At 37.8% G+C, this 16,118-nt stretch overlaps 1 long non-coding RNA gene across 1 annotated transcript; it reads right to left on the minus strand.

Moving 5' to 3' along the window:
* Positions 1–616: 616 nt before the first annotated feature.
* On the minus strand, positions 617–7,215 carry LOC110016516. The gene is made up of 3 exons (XR_002291832.1): positions 6,887–7,215; positions 2,159–2,385; positions 617–964 (listed from the first exon to the last, which is right to left on the minus strand). It is a non-coding gene; the product is annotated as an uncharacterized LOC110016516 (long non-coding RNA).
* Between the last annotated feature and the right edge of the window lie 8,903 nt (positions 7,216–16,118).

Raw genomic sequence — 16,118 nt, forward strand, 5'->3', positions numbered from 1 at the left:
ATATTTGCAGAAGCTGAAAAACTCTGCATTCATTTTTTTAATCACAGTAATATGAGCCCACTTTGTATAGTTCTTGCACAATGAAAAAGCAGGTAGAAAACTGACAGATTAAAGCAGCAGTTGGAAAAGATCATGGTAATAACATGTAAGGCAGCTTTCACCCAGTAGGCTGACTTTGAAATCTGAAACACCCAAAAATACTGTGATTTGATTGTACAAACCCAATGTTGAATAAATAAATAAATAAAAAAATAACAGTAAATGAAAGCCAGTCCCTTGTGTTTATGATGAGCTAAAGTAAAAGTGAATCTTATTGGGATGCTGCACCTTCTCTGAATTCTGATGCCATCACTGATCTGAGCGTGGCATGAAGCAGGACTAATTGGGATGAGATATTGACTCTCCCGTGGAGCCAAAAACATGTCCTCGAAGCTCAATTTGGTCAATTAGCAGTCATTCTTCAGAGATACTGCTCTTGACAACAGTGGAAGCCATTTGCCTTTTTGTTTTCTCAAAATGCCATTCTTCTTGGCCAAGTCGCAGCTGTATCCATATTTTATAACATCCTAGTTAAATTAAATTTGTGGGCAAAGACGATTTCTTTTTTTTTTTTTTCTAGACAGAAGGGGAGCGTAGCACTGTTTTGTGGGAAATATATTAAAGGGCAAATTGATATTCCTACATTAATAAAAAGAAAGAAGCAGCATGTGTGAGACTCTCACATGAGCAGAGCACTATTGGCTTTGTAATAAGCAACATCTCACTATTTGATAAATAATCCAGAAGAAAACTCTGCATCCCAACACCGCTATGAATGTTTTATGTGGTGTGCCGCAGAGGTTCCTTCTCCTGCTGAATACCAGACAAACCTGGTGGATTCCGAGTGTTTCTTTCTTTCAGCCCATACGTCTTCTCTACCTGCCGTTCATTCCTCCTCAAGTACAGCCTCAACTCATCTTTCTCTCTGGAAAACAGAGAGATCAATGTTTGTATGCATCATTTTTCCTCCTCTGCATGCCAACAGGTCGCTCTGCACCCACACACTAACTACACAGTCGTCTTTGTTTGGTTCTCCCCCCCCTGCAGCCGGCTAGCTAATGAAGCATGGGTTTGTTTCTTTCTAAACCATGTGTCTCCAGTGGAGAGGAAGGAGGTCTCTCGACTGCCCCCCTAAAGAAAAATTATGCACTAAAGTATTACTCTGCAAGCAACACAACTGTTTATCTGGGGAGTTTCTGGAGAATCAATTTTTCTACTTGAGTTGTGCTCAGATTAAACATTAGTTTATCAGTGTTTCTGCCCAAAATAAAATGCTTTTTAAAAAATGTTTGGAAAACATAATTTTTCCCCCATACGTTAATAAAAAGAACTTTTTAAGGCTGCATGCTCACATCATTTACGCTTCAGCCCATAAGGTTTTGGTTCAAAGCACTGAGTGCACATTTCATCCCAACTTTTTACATCATGAAACACACCTCCATCCTAAATCTTTGTATTTCTGCATTAATCTAACGAGTGCAAAAACCCTGTTGACAAATTAAGCAACTTTTAAATCTCGGCATCACGCGTGACAGTTCAGCAGCTATTACAAATAAATGATGTGCCAATTATCCTTGACTCTACTCCGGTAGAACCCCATTCAACCCACACTCACACAATATAGGTCAATGGCTCATTTTCCTGTCTATTTATGCAAGGTAATGGCTTACTAAAGCTTTCTTGATGTTGTGAGCATACTTGAAACCTTTACTGCAAATATTGTAACATTTGAATTTCTGACAAATTCTTCTGGGAGACCATGTGGATTTAAAACAAAAAAATTACAATTTGGGGGGAAATCACGTTATCGCCAGATGAAGATGGACACTTTAAATAGACTCTCCTGTTAGACGTGCACAAAACAAGAGAAGTCAACGACGCGATAACAGCCTTGGAAGGAAAGGTGGTTGAGGTGAAGCGAGATGTTTCAGCGCGCACTAAACGCGTAAAAGAAGCAGAGGACAGAGTGGCGGGAGTGGAGGAGGAAATTGAGAAGGTGCAGGCAGGATTGGCCTCCAACACAAAACAGCTGACAGACGCTGTTCTGGAGACACAACATTTATTCAGTGTTAGCGCTCTTAGCGGTTTAAACCTCTTCCAGCAGGGACGTACTGCCTACCTTCACCCACGAAGTTCTGATTGCAGTGGCCTGCACAAGCTGAAACCACCACCAGATTGCTCCAGGTCAGCCTGAAGCCTTAGATGTCCTGTGGGATGTACTTTCCACAGTCTGCACCAGCCTTCATTGACTTCTCTCATTCAGTTCCTTTTTACAAACACATCCTGGAGGCATTTTCGGTTTTATGAGTGCAAAACACTGCAACATCTCTCTTCTCCACGGCAAAACTGGAAACAGAGAAATAAAACCAACATCCATTTAAGATGGTGATGCAGGTTTTTTTTTGTTTTGTTTTTTAATTGTAAAGTTAAAATCCTATCCATGTGTTTTAACTTACATATTCTCTGTAAGCTTCTGTCACAGTGCTGTTGTAAAAAAATATTTAAACAAATAAAAAAACTCTGCAATCAAGATCCAGCTCTGCTCTGTCTCTGGACATCCATATTGCCCCCTGGGAGCATACATTTTCCACCCATGTGTGCCCATAATAGTGAGCAAGGCAGTGACAGCATCAAAGGCGGGACGAGGTAACTCTGACGCTGGAGGCAGAAAGACGACATCACGACTACGATGCTTGTCTGTTTATGGCTCATATTTGCTTAATATTACAGACTAACACTCCTTCATCTATCATTTAAAGCAAAGCTGCAGGTGAGCAGACCGTGGAATCATGAACCTGAGCTTGTTTTGAAGAAGAAAACTGGAGACACACTCTGAAACTTGAGCAGACTAACTTCACATCCCTGTGCTGTACTGCAGGGAAACCTATATTTTTTCTTTACTTTTTGTTTTTCTTTAGTGTCTTTGATGTGTTTGATCAAGCAAGGCATGCAGGCGGACGAGTGGACTCAAAATAGCGTTATTTACTGTTTGAAAGATTGATTTTTATGAAGGTGTTTATGAGCCTTGTTAACTTTATAAAAAAAAATCAATAGAAATGCTAAATAAAGGATATTTGCTGCTCTATCTCTGTTTTCTTTTATGCAGCACTAAAAGAGACCTCCATGTTCTTATAAGACACCAGATTGTATGTGGTTCTGATGGTTGATGTAGGTGTTAAATTTACAACATCTCAGTTACAACATCTCATGTAAGAAAAATGTCTTTGGGTTACTTTGCCTTCATTAAAAAACATAATATAGTCCTGAAACAAGTAAAATAGTTATAAGAAAAATATTTTACGCCAAATAATATTACAATACAATTCGTGAAATGATTAAAAGAGCAAGCTTTATATGTGTGTATATCTACATCTATATATCTACATCTATATATATATATATATATATATATATATATATATATATATATATATATATATATATATACACGATACGTGTGTGTGCAGTTCTATTTGTCTAATACTTAGAAATTTATATATAGTATTAACTGCTAAATTAAAAAAAAGAGATATATTTTACCCCCCCCACTCTCCTTTTTTATTTTTTACATGTATATTCTTTGTGTATTTGTTAGAATAAATGTAAACAGGCACGCATCAGGTACACTTTCCAGTGTTCCAATTCCAATCCAGTGTTTTGGTAAAAGAGTTGTGATGTGTGAACAGGAATGACAAAAACGGGCTGTGTTTTTTCCCCCCAGGGTCGCACAACTCAGCTCGACCTTTGAGGTGGTAAAGTTATTGTAAGTACTGGAGAAGGTTCTGTTGAAGTGGAATGACCATAATAAACTAAGATCTGAATATGTAATGTCAGAATATCCACAAGGCAAGAGGATGCTTTGGTCCAAACATTAACTGGTGTTCTTGAATTCAAAGCATTTAAAATACAAACATATTTTTTTCTAACCTTATATGCCATATCCAGACTCTGTGGGCTATCTAGGATTCAAAGAAATACAGTGGTGCACAAAATTGTTGGTACCCCTCAGTTAAAGAAAGAAAGTCCACAATGCTCACGGAAATGACTTGAAACGTTCAAAAGTAACAATAAATTAAAATGTATTGAAAATTAAATAATCAAAATCAGCCATTACTTTTGAGTTGTTGATTAATATAATTATTTAAAAAAAAAAAAAAAAACTAATGTGAAATAAGGGCTGGACAAAAATGATGGTACCTCCATAAAAGACTGAGAACTAATTGTCCAGGGGGTCATGATGAACTCAGGTATGTCCTTTAATTGACATCACAGCTGTTTTCAAACCCATAATCAGTCAGTCTGCCTATTTAAAGGGAGACAAATAGTCAGGTTGCTGTTTGGTGAAAAGGTGTGAACCACACTGAACATGGACAACAGAAAGCGAAGGAGAGAATTGTCCCAGGACATTAGAAACAAAATTATAGACAAACATGGTAAAGGTAAAGGCTATAAAACCATCTCTAAGCAGCTTGAAGTTCCTGTGACGACAGTGGCACATATTTTCAGAAGTTTAAGACCCACGGGACAGTAGCCAACCTCCCTGGACGTGGCCGTAAGAGGAAAATTGATGACAAATTGAGGAGATGGACAGTTGGAACTGTATCCAAAGAGCCCATACAACCTCCATGGGAGACGACCAAGGAGGACACCACCACTGTTGAAAGGAAATCATAAAAAGCGAGACTGGAATTTGCAAAAATGCATGTTGACAAGCCACAAAGCTTCTGGGAAAATATCCTTTGGACAATGAGACAAAACTGGAGCTTTTTGGTTAGGCACATCAGCTCTATGTTTGTAGTCTCAAAAATGAAGCATATGCAACCCTCTTTTTGCTCCTACTGCTCCACAGGCGGGGCTGTCCACTGTGGTAGAGGGGAAATCTTTACTCAGGTTGGGTGAAGGCTTGGGTCAAATTTTACCTATCAAGGTTTATACTTATGGAGTCCTATACTGTTCATAATTAAATAAATAAATATGACCTCATGCAAATACACAACCAATAAATCTCTCATAAATATATAAAAAGATCATGAAATTGTGAAAAACCTGCACACTGATTTTAAATTAGCCATTATATTATTCAATATATTTCATTTTGGCTTTAAAAACCTGTTCATTATTTTAAAACAGCATTTTAAAATATTTATTTTTAATCATGTGGAATATTATTATAATTCTGTCTTTTTTCAGAAGCTCGTATTTCAAAATCAATATTTTCCAAAGTAGCTTTGTTTTTATTTCATGTTGCTGTTTTTCACAATGGCTTATTTATTTCATGAAGAGCTTTATCAGGAGAATGGGTCTGTCAATGAAAGTGGGCGGGATCTAAACGCTCATTGGCTCATCCATGGAAATCGACTCTTATTCCTCGATACCCGCTCAGCGGTGTGCCAGTCAGAGAGATTACATGTTTCAGCGATATCCGCGCGGCTTTGCTGACATTAGAGATCAAATAGAGACAAACAATCTGTCTGCTGCAACAAACATCTACAACTCTGTTTTTGTAGTTTGAGGGTTTGTGTGGACCAAACCACAGAGGAGCTCCGGTCGTCCACGTCTCGAAGTCCCCGGTTGAAACACTCCTCATTCTTACGCCATTGAGACAATGATTATAATCAGGTCCTCTCATTTTATTTTTCCCTCTCAGGGAAAATGTTGAACCTTTCCTGCGATGACGTTTCTGACATCTTAACACTCTCCATGTGCATTGTGCATCCATGCATTGTTACTGAGATAAGCACAAGCAACCGCTCCATGTGGCTATCAGGCTAAAAACATTAGCTGGTAGCCCTTCCCACATGCGGCATGGTGCATTCATGGAAACTCCAGTTCATAGAAGCTTAATAGAACTCCAACAACCACTCAACCTAACTTAGGCCACTACTAGATGTTCATGAGAAGATGAAAATTGCTGAACCGACCAGAAAATCACCCAAATTATGCACACTTTCCCAAAGCCACTTTTTTCCGCAAATTTAGAACCAAAACTGCCCAATTTCTGGTAACACTGTGGATGTGTTGAGGTGCATACTCCCCCTAGTGTTGAGGAGTGTGCATTGCGCCGTCACGTTTGGTGAAGCATCTTCGATCGATGTAGTTAGGGTGCTGCTGCTCATGTCTGAGTAAAGGAGTAGCCGATCACAAAAGTGTCTCCGCCTTGTCTAGTTTGATTGACAGACAGACCCATTCTCCTGAAAAAGCTCTTCATGAAATAAATAAGCCATTGTGAAAAACAGCAACATGAAATAAAAACAAAGCTACTTTGGAAAATATTTAATTTTGAAATCCAAGGTTCTGAAAAAAGACTGAATTATAATAATATTCAACATGTTTAAAAATGAATATTTTAAAATCCTGTTTTAAAATAATGAACATGTTTTTAAAGCAAAATGAAATATATTGAATAATACAATGGCTAATTTAAAATCAGTGTGCAGGTTTTTCACAATTTCATGATCTTTTTAAATATTTATGAGAGATTTTTTGGTTGATTGTGTATTTGCATGAGGTCATATTTATTTATTTAAATATTTATTTATTTAATTATGAACAGTATAGGACTCCATATATACTATCCACCCCAAGAATTTCACACGACACGCACTGACAATGATAACAAATGTATTAAAAACACAGAATTATACCCAACAATTTAAAAAAAAACATTAAGGCATAAATCGCATGGATTCTGGAATTCTGTCAATTTACAGATTTTTTTGCCACTTTAGTAAACTTTAATAAATGAATAAATAAATACTAATAAAAACCCACAGAGATATCAGGGAAAATTGTAATTTGGAGCTCCAAAAACATGTAAAAAAAAAAACCTCAAATGAGTGCACTCAACAGTTTGGCTGTATGGGGATGATGGGATGGGACCAACGCTCTTTTCGCTCTTTTCTTTTCTTTTTATTATTAGAAATTTAAATAAAACAGTTAAAAAAAATATTTTTTCTTTTCACAGTGTAACCCTGCCTACCTGGATAACCCTAGGTGGGAGGTCAACTAAGCTCGCAATGTGAACTTCTTTCTTTATACTCAAGGTTTGTACAGGAGGAATGCGGTAGTAGATACTAATTACCCTTCCGACCCACAATAACACACTTGACACAGATCAAATTGTAGAAAGGAAAAATAATCTATATTCAGATTTTTTTCAAGTTATTCAGTACACATCCTTTCATGGAAATAAAATGTTGACATCAACATATAAATTGAGAACAAAAATTAAATTATGGGTGTGGTGTAAAAAAAAACAAGATACAATGAAAGAACCGAAAAATCAATCAATCACAACATAGAATAATATTAGGGAGCCGGTTTAGCTCGTGCTGGTTTGCGGCGCCTTCCGTCCGTGAAACCAGGGTTCGACTCCGGGCTGCTCCCTGTTCCCTTCTCTACCTCTGTGCCGGTTCCAAGCCCGGCTTGAGAAGGTTGCGTCAGGAAGGGCAGCCGGCGTAAAACATTGCCAAATTTACCATGCGACTTGTTCGCTGTGGCGACCCCGGATGGGAGAAGCCGAAAGTGGAAGACAACATAGAATAATATTCAGTATTTCTTAATAAATCACCGTTGGATCCAACAACACCTTAAATGGTAACTGAAAACCAATACCCTTTATGGAGTAAAGTCCTTAAATTCTGAGATCTCAGAAGAAAAAAACAGAAAAAACTGAAAAAGACTCCAGTAATGGAGGTGGGGGGAAAAAAGAAGTGCACTTAGAAAAATTGAAAAAAAATAATACTTGCACGTCCTGAGACGGGAAATGAAGCTTTACCACTCCTTTGGTTTCGAAGCTGTAAGTCTGGGAAAATCAGGTAAGCTTGAGTTCAGGTGGAGCCACAGCAAAAGCGTGAATTCCGCGTAGATCCGGAGGAATTCGGTCCACTCATTGAAGCACGTGTCCACTCCTTGAAGCACGTGGAAAAAACCAGCCTACACATATGTGTAAGGTAGTTAGCCAACTCAAGTTTTTCTTCTTGCTGTATCCTCAAAAATAATATCTTGCACATTCCTACTCCTCAACATTAACAATGCAATTGTGCTTTTTTTTAAATAGAAATTCTCATTAAAGTAAACACAGAACATAAAATAAACATTTCTCTTCTTGGCTCCGTGTACGCACGCTAGCTTGTAAGCTTGCTAACTCGGCCAGCTTATTCAACATCAACTGAAAGCAACTTTAAACTCACCAAGATATATTTTCATTCAAACACACTCTGTCTTGAATCCTTAAAACGATTTTCCAGTGTCTGGATCACTGCAAAGCTGCATTTGATTTTTTTCAAGAAGCACGATGTCTCGTCATCTAGCAGTGTCGTCGCAGATCAAAGAAAAACAATGAAAAGAAACTTCCTCCTTCCTTGACACTCTAGGAAACGTCTCTCAAAAAGGGTGTCTCCCCCTAGTGTCTGAGTAAAGGTACTGTACATAAGATGTATGATTGAACATCTAAACTTAATCAGGGTTACAACCGCATAGCAACAACATACAATGGTCTTTTACATTTATTAACTGCATAAACCAGGTTATAATTGACAATGTGACTGAAGATAAAACAACCGACAAATTCTTATAAAAAGTAATAAAAGTTAACCCGACTGGTTTTATGTAATCTTGTCCACGCGGCAATTCAGTTTAGCATGCTAACACAGCGATTTGAATAGCTGCAATAACTCACCAGGATATCCGTTGTACGAAGTATAAAAAAAAATGTTCAGTGCAGTTTCAACAAAGCACAGCTCCAGCATAAATCAAAAAGCTTTCTAGGTTTTTCTTTCTTTAAACTCCAATATCAATTTGGTTATTCACTCCTACGTTCCGTTTCCTTCTCTGTGACTCTGCACACACGGCGTTGCAAAAGAACGCAATCACACAAAGATCTCAGTAGGAGTAAGATGATCACTCTGAAATAAAATCCATACGCCAAAAATGCACTTCCAACAAAGATGGTGGCCAGTAAAGATGACCGCTCTTAGTTAACAATATTTTTTAACATTAATTTTATTAGGGAAAACAAACAAAAGAACCAACAACATTAGGCTACCTCCAAGTACTATATAAACCTCAGAGTGGGGTCACACTACCTGGGTTACACATACAACGAAACATGGAGGAGGCTCAGTTCTGTTTTGGGGCTGCTTTGCTGCATCTGGCACAGGGTGTCTTGAAGTTGTGCAAGATAAAATGAAATCTCAAGATTATCAAGGTATTCTGGATAGAAATGTGATGCCTAGGGTCAGAAAGCTTGGTCTCAGTCGCAGGTCATGGGTCTTCCAACGGGACAACGATCCAAAACACACAGCCAAAAACACCCAAGAATGGCTAAGAGAAAAGCGTTGGACTATTCTGAAGTGGCCTTCTATGAGCCCAGATCTGAATCCCATTGAACATCTGTGGAAGGAGCTGAGACATGCCATTTGAAGAAGACACCCGTCAAACCTGAGACAACTGGAGCAGTTTGCTCATGAGGAGCGGGCCAAAATACCTGTCGACAGGTGTAGAAGGCTCATTGACAAATACAGAAACCGTTCAATTGCAGTGATTGCCTCAAAATATTGTGCAACAAAATATTAATTCATGGGTACCATCATTTTTGTCCAGCCCTAATTCATTAGTTTTTTCAACAACTTCAAAGTAATGGCTGATTTTGATTTTTTAATTTTCAATAAATTTTAATCTATTGTTACTTTTGAACGTTTCTATTCATTTCAGTGAGCATTGTGGACTTTCTCTCTTTAACTGAGCGGTACCAACAATTTTGTCCACCACTGTATAAAGGGAACTTTTAAATTGTAAGACGTGAAAAAGATAGCCTTTTCACGTCTATATAGATTTATGAGATCATTGCTAATGTGTTCTTGCTCGTTGTCATGCCTATTTAAAATTGTCAAAGAGCATAGTGAATAATGTTGCACCCTGGTCTTTTATTCGGAAGAAGATTGCGCTAAAGAAAATTGAAGAAAAAACTAACTGTAAGATTAACAACATTTGATAAAGGATAAAAAATGTAGGTTATACAGAGAATTAGATTAGATTACCAACAGCTCGCTGGATCAAACCGATTTCTCTCTTTAGGAACAGACAGGGAGTGTCCCCAAGGGATACAAACTTCTCATCTCTCATTTTCTCAAGTGGCTAATTACGCCCCTTAGGACGTCCCACTGTATGGATCAGTTGTCAGTGTGTTAAAACTCTGCTGCCAATGAGGAGTCTGATTCTAATTGGTTTATCAGAAGTGTAATGTGAGGTGTGTCTGGATGTAGAAAAGCAGAAAAGTCAGTCCTTGGTCACTTGAAGTTACAAAATTTAGATCCAAATACTTTCTTTCAGTCTAATAAAAATTCCATCTACAACACCATTGTAAAAGTTGAAAAAAAAAAGAGTCAATGTTTCTTGGATCATATATAATCCCACCAGCTGTTAAATTCACCATTCTAAGATGGGTCAAATCACACCACTCAACTATGGAAAACAAAGGCACAGCAGAGGCTGTGTAAAAAGACTGCCACTGACTGGATTCTTTTCATTTATACCATGGTCCGGGCGAATACTCGATACTGATTGGCTGCTGGGTGTGAATTAAAAAATGATAATCAACAGTGATAATGCACACCTAAAAAATAAATTCCAGTTGCATATCACTGCGCTGGGTTCTTTAAAACAAACTTTTGCTTCATCATCTGGACAAAAACAAGCGGAAAGAGGTGAACTTTCTCACTGAACTGAGGCTTTATTTAAACTATCGTGATGACCAGAATACTGTACTTTGTATTGCTTTCCTTTACTGCTGAAGTCAAGGTCGGTTCCGGCTCAGCTGGCTAAGCGGCGCGTTGTTATGTTACCGTGATAACGAGCCGCAACATGTAACAAATAGTCCGCTTTTTGCAAGAAAAAAAGCAATCTAAACCGATAAAATAACAAGAATAAAGTACTAAAAATGGATTAAATATTTATTTATTTTGTAAGTGACGATGGTATGAGCAGGTTAATGACCTTCTAAGTGTGCATTATCAGAAATTAACGCACTTCACGGAAGCAAGGCCTACACGGCGTGCGTCAAGGGATAATGCACACTTTGTCTGCCATTATCCCTTATGCATTTGTGTCATGATTGTCAAGTTTCTAATTTTGCTGCAGTGGATTTCCACCTGCCTATGGCTTTTATACAGCAATTGAGCTTAGCTGAAATATGTTGCTTTATGACAAAATAGCCCTTTTTGCACATAACTTTCCATGCAGTTTGTAGGACATCTGCTGAATCTTCAAAGTAGTTTAGCTCTCCTATTCTGACACTGTTTGCGTTCTGTTGTGAAACAAAAGCTGCTTGGCCACAGAAAGTCACACAAATATCTTCAGGATCTTTGTAGGAAATGGAATGACTCAGCCAAATGTCGCAGTGATCCTCAGACTGGATCATTGTAACCCTTGTGCTATCCTAGGCACTTTAACGTTGGGAGTTGGATCATCTAGACCCACTAGACGTCAATGCAAGGGTGGGGTCATCTAAGATAGCACAAGGGTTAAAATTGGAAGAGCAGCTGTGCAAAAGTTGTATGTGAAAGTTGTGCTGCATCGGTCCTACTTTGCAGTGTTTGCCCAGTTTTCTCGTCTGTATCTAACAGTGACCACATATGCCACATTTTAGATTAATATTCAAGCTACATAGCTGTCTGCCTGAAGTCATTACTTATCTGGCATCACTGTACAGTGGTTTGCTCTACAAGCCCTAACAGGCTGTCTTGAGCATACCAATTATTTCTAAAAGTTCTGTCTCACAAGTACAATTTATAAGACAGGACACTGACTTAAAGAGACTAATATTGTTGCTGACTTCATGTAATAAATATTTGTAATTGCATCTGGCACTGTCAAATCCCACTTGGCGCTTGATTATGGGCCTTCACATTTCTATGAAAGGCCTCTTCAAGGCAGCCCTAATCCAGTGGGAGATGGACTTGTGTGAGAGGATAATTAAGACTGATTTCTGAAAATAAAATAAGCAGCTGCTAAGATGGTTTATGCAGACTGATTGATAGGGAAAAACCCCTTGACTGTGATGCCATGTGTTAAACTGTGTAAGTGAAGGAAGCATTACAGGAAATCTGAAACCAGGTTTTGTAAATAAGCTCTCCTGGCATAAGAGCTTGCTATTTTTGATTTGTTTCTTCATACTTTCAGTACACCTTGTGGGTTTGATGTTGTGCCTGACGACTGTGCCTAATGATGTCGAATGACTTCAACAAGCAACTTTAACAACAACAAAAAATTGATTTCATGGCAAATTTTCAGACGATTAAGTTCTACACAAGTCATCTCCATATGACTATCTATCTTGAGGTTGTTTTGAATTTTCACGTGTATTTTTTGGAGGTTGTATCAGGTTTGGTTTAGAGTACATCAAATTTGATATACTGTTGTGCTTGGAGACATTGATCTCCATGGTCAACGCCCCTGAGGAGTGTTGTTGAGTGTGAGAGACAGCAAACTCATCTACCAGGCACAGTTGAGAGTGTTTTTTTTCTTTTTTGGGGGTTTCTGTGTACTTGTTAGTAACAGCTGGTAACCCTGCCTCAAATCCTGTAAAATCTGTTTTTTCTTCTTTTATTGTGTTTTCACATCTAGTCTGTGAACAAAACAGTACACAGTTAAACAGTTGAGGCATAAACCATACAGTCATCTTTTTTAAAATTATATTTATAATCAAATACCATTAAAAAAACTGCATAGAAAGACTGAATCTGGAGGAAAGGTGTATGAGATTAAGGATAATGTATTTTGTTGATAATAAATAGATCTGAAATATAAGTGACAGCATCCAAAAATCCATAATAATTAAGGAAATATCATATTTAAGTAATATTGGAATATAAGTCGCACTTTTAGGAGAAAAGAGCAATCCTTCTTAAGAAATTCACCAAGCCCACCGTAATGCTGCCGAATGGGATTTGCAGGTCAAATTCGTGTCAAACCTCAAACTAGATGCTCCAACTGGTATTAACAAAAGTCACCCAAGTGTTTGCCTTATTTATAATGCATTGAAAATCCGGGTGACATTGAGAGATCAGGTTTATTTATTTTGAAGGGCTCTACAAAAACATTGGTTATGTGTAGGTTAATAAGATCACACAGTCTTTTTTTTTTTTTTTAAAGGAAATCCTTACCTTCTACTGCAGGAACCAGCGTCTGAATGACGGCGCTTTCAGCAATACTTCAGTCTCTCTGTGACCCAGTTTGATGACTTGCTGTCCCGCATTAGTCCAGGGAAGGAAGACGTAAAAACAGGAATAATATTGTATCAATACAAGTAATAAGTAAGGAACGATTCTCCTTTATGTTTGTTTTGGACTCCACTGAGTGGCGCTTTTTCTTCTGCATTGCTGTCAGCAGCAAATACTGATACATAAATCCCTTCAGTGCCGTTTAGTGGTGGGAAACAATGGCTACAAGGCAACTGGTTGTTTGTGGGAAAATAACAAATTTATGATCCTATCTTTATTTTTTCAAAATCACACACAAGTATAGGTATGAGTCACTCTCCTGGCCAAACTATGCAAAAAAAAAAGAATTGCACCATGTACTCTGAAAAATAATGGTAGATAGGGTTAGAGCAGTCACATCTCAGCTTTTTCTTCTTTTTCTGTACATAAAAATAATTAAAGGAGCAGAGTAATAATGATCTGTTTAATCCACCAAATGCAAAGACAAACTTTGATGAAAAGAGTTTTTTTTTTTTTTTTTTGTCTGTGTATCATTTGTCTTATTTGAAAGATGCTAAATAGTTCAGGTCTCTCAAACAGATTTTAGATTTTCATTGTGAAGCTGTCAGGATCTGCTAAGTTTTTCCTTCTTTTTGTTTGTTCCAAGCCTTCTTAAATTATAATTTCTTTTTGTTCCCCCCCTAAGTCTTCATGACATGTTAAAGGTTCTTCACTAACATGCCTTTCTTTATTTTTAAATTTGTCACCATCATTTAAAAATGTTTTAACCTAACCGGTTTTTAGAAAGTTCTACTTAAATTTCATAAATTAGAGGATGGCTGTTAATGGTGACTTTACCGTTTTACTTTGTCGTGGATTCCATAGGAAAGAGCTTGTCAGGCCACACAATGAATGCAGAGGAGCCAAGGTTAGACTTTTCTTCTTTATTCAGAGGAAACAGCACACATCCACTGCTCCTCACAAAGGCCACATCATCCAAAGCCACACCTCATCATTTCCTGTCTCACTTCCCTTTTTAAATTATAAGCCCCTCCTACTGGGCGTTGCCCTCCATTAGCTTGGGGTTAGGCAAACAGTTTTACAATGTCTTTCAAAAATCAAACAACAAACATTTTCCATTTTTCACCCAAAGAAAACATAATCTATGTTATTTACAAAGATTACAATGAGCTACCTTAAAAATAAAATATAAACTCAAAATCAGGTGAGTCACCTCACCTGTGGGATTGGTCACTAACTTTTTGGTAAAACCAAACAAACTAATGATAACACTGTGCGAGTTTTGTAATGTATGTGTGGGGATTAAGAGTCAACAAACCCGTGTGCACCCAGGGGTACCTGCAGGAGAACAGGGACGGGAAGAAAGGTAAATTTCAGTAAATGAATGGTGTGATTTCATGTCTGCATGTGCGCATCCATGAATGTGTGTGCGACCGAGCCACCAGCTAACGGTGTTACACCGTCACATGTCTTTTTAAAGCTGCAATTTCTTGAATCTTACAGACCATTAACCATTCTATTCACAGGAACTCTTCTTGCCAAACTTTAAGTGCAAAATTTAAATGTTTCATATCACTGCTTTAACAGTTTACTACCTTGTTTTTTTTTTTTACTTTTGACAGCTGAAACATGACATTTCATGTGATGTGAGCTGGCATCAAAAAAAGACAAACTGGCACATTGCCATAATAAACCTTCTGAGGTAACCAATTAGGTAATTGCTGGCAGTTCATAAAAAACGCCTGCAGGAAATTCAGCTGAGCAGACACGAGAGGGCAAGCTGCCAATAGCCTCCTCTGGCTCCTTCTGTGGTATATTTAAAAAACATTTTAACACTTCTAATGCCTCGGAATCTCTGTAAGTCGAGTTCTTTTTCAGGCATTTGTTCTTCCAGATCAAGAAGAGAAGTCCGGAAAGTTAAGTGAGAGCAGTGGAGTTCAGGTCATGTCCTTGGTCACTCACACACACAGTCCTACCAACCAGTTTTTACCCTGCTAGAGTGCTGTGCTACTGCCTATGGCAGCGCAGATGTCACTTCATATGGACAAAGCCAGGAAGAGGACAGAGCTTAGATCTATTAGCAAATTACAACATTGCTTCATCAGCATCCAAGCCACGAAGCAGCCTCGGGCCATTGCTCTCCCTCCCATCAACAGCTTTCACCCTCCTTCAAAAACCTTTGCACTAATATTTCCTGAAAAACAGAACTAAATCCTAGTGACAAGACCTTTCTGCTTGCATACTGAAACTTTCCTCTCATGATGGCAGGTGTCTGCATCTTTTCCTATTTGCCAGTGGCTCCTTCTCTTTGCATTTTTGTAAAACTGCTTCCATGCTGTGCTTCACTGCCGCACCTTTCAAGCACAGAGCAGAGCAGAACTTTCTCATCACGCCTATTTTGTACTGGTGTTTTTATGCTTCACATAACAACATTTAGCACATATGTTCAGAAAAGCAAGTCAGGGATTAAACCCTAAATATGGAGAATGACTTTTTTAGAAGCTTTACAACACAACTTTTTCTATAAATATTTCAGGGGGAAACTAAAAAATAACAATAAGTTTGATGGCATAAAATGAGCTTCAATGCAAATCCAACTGTAAAAGGATTTACAGCAGATATAAAATCTATTTGAAATGTAGCAATGTCACACAAATCATGTTTACTGAACAAAAATTTAAATGCAACACTTTTGTTTTTGCTCCCATTTGAAACGAGATGAACTTACAAATCTGAAACATTTTCTACAAACATAAAATAATAATTTCTATCAAATATTGTTTACATATCTGTCTAAATCTGTGATTGTGTTTTGTACATTTGGAGTGTTTTTCTGTCTCTGTTTTATTTTGTTTTCTG

The sequence above is a fragment of the Oryzias latipes genome, chromosome 15, assembly GCF_002234675.1.
Source record: "Oryzias latipes chromosome 15, ASM223467v1".
Lineage (NCBI taxonomy): Eukaryota > Metazoa > Chordata > Actinopteri > Beloniformes > Adrianichthyidae > Oryzias > Oryzias latipes.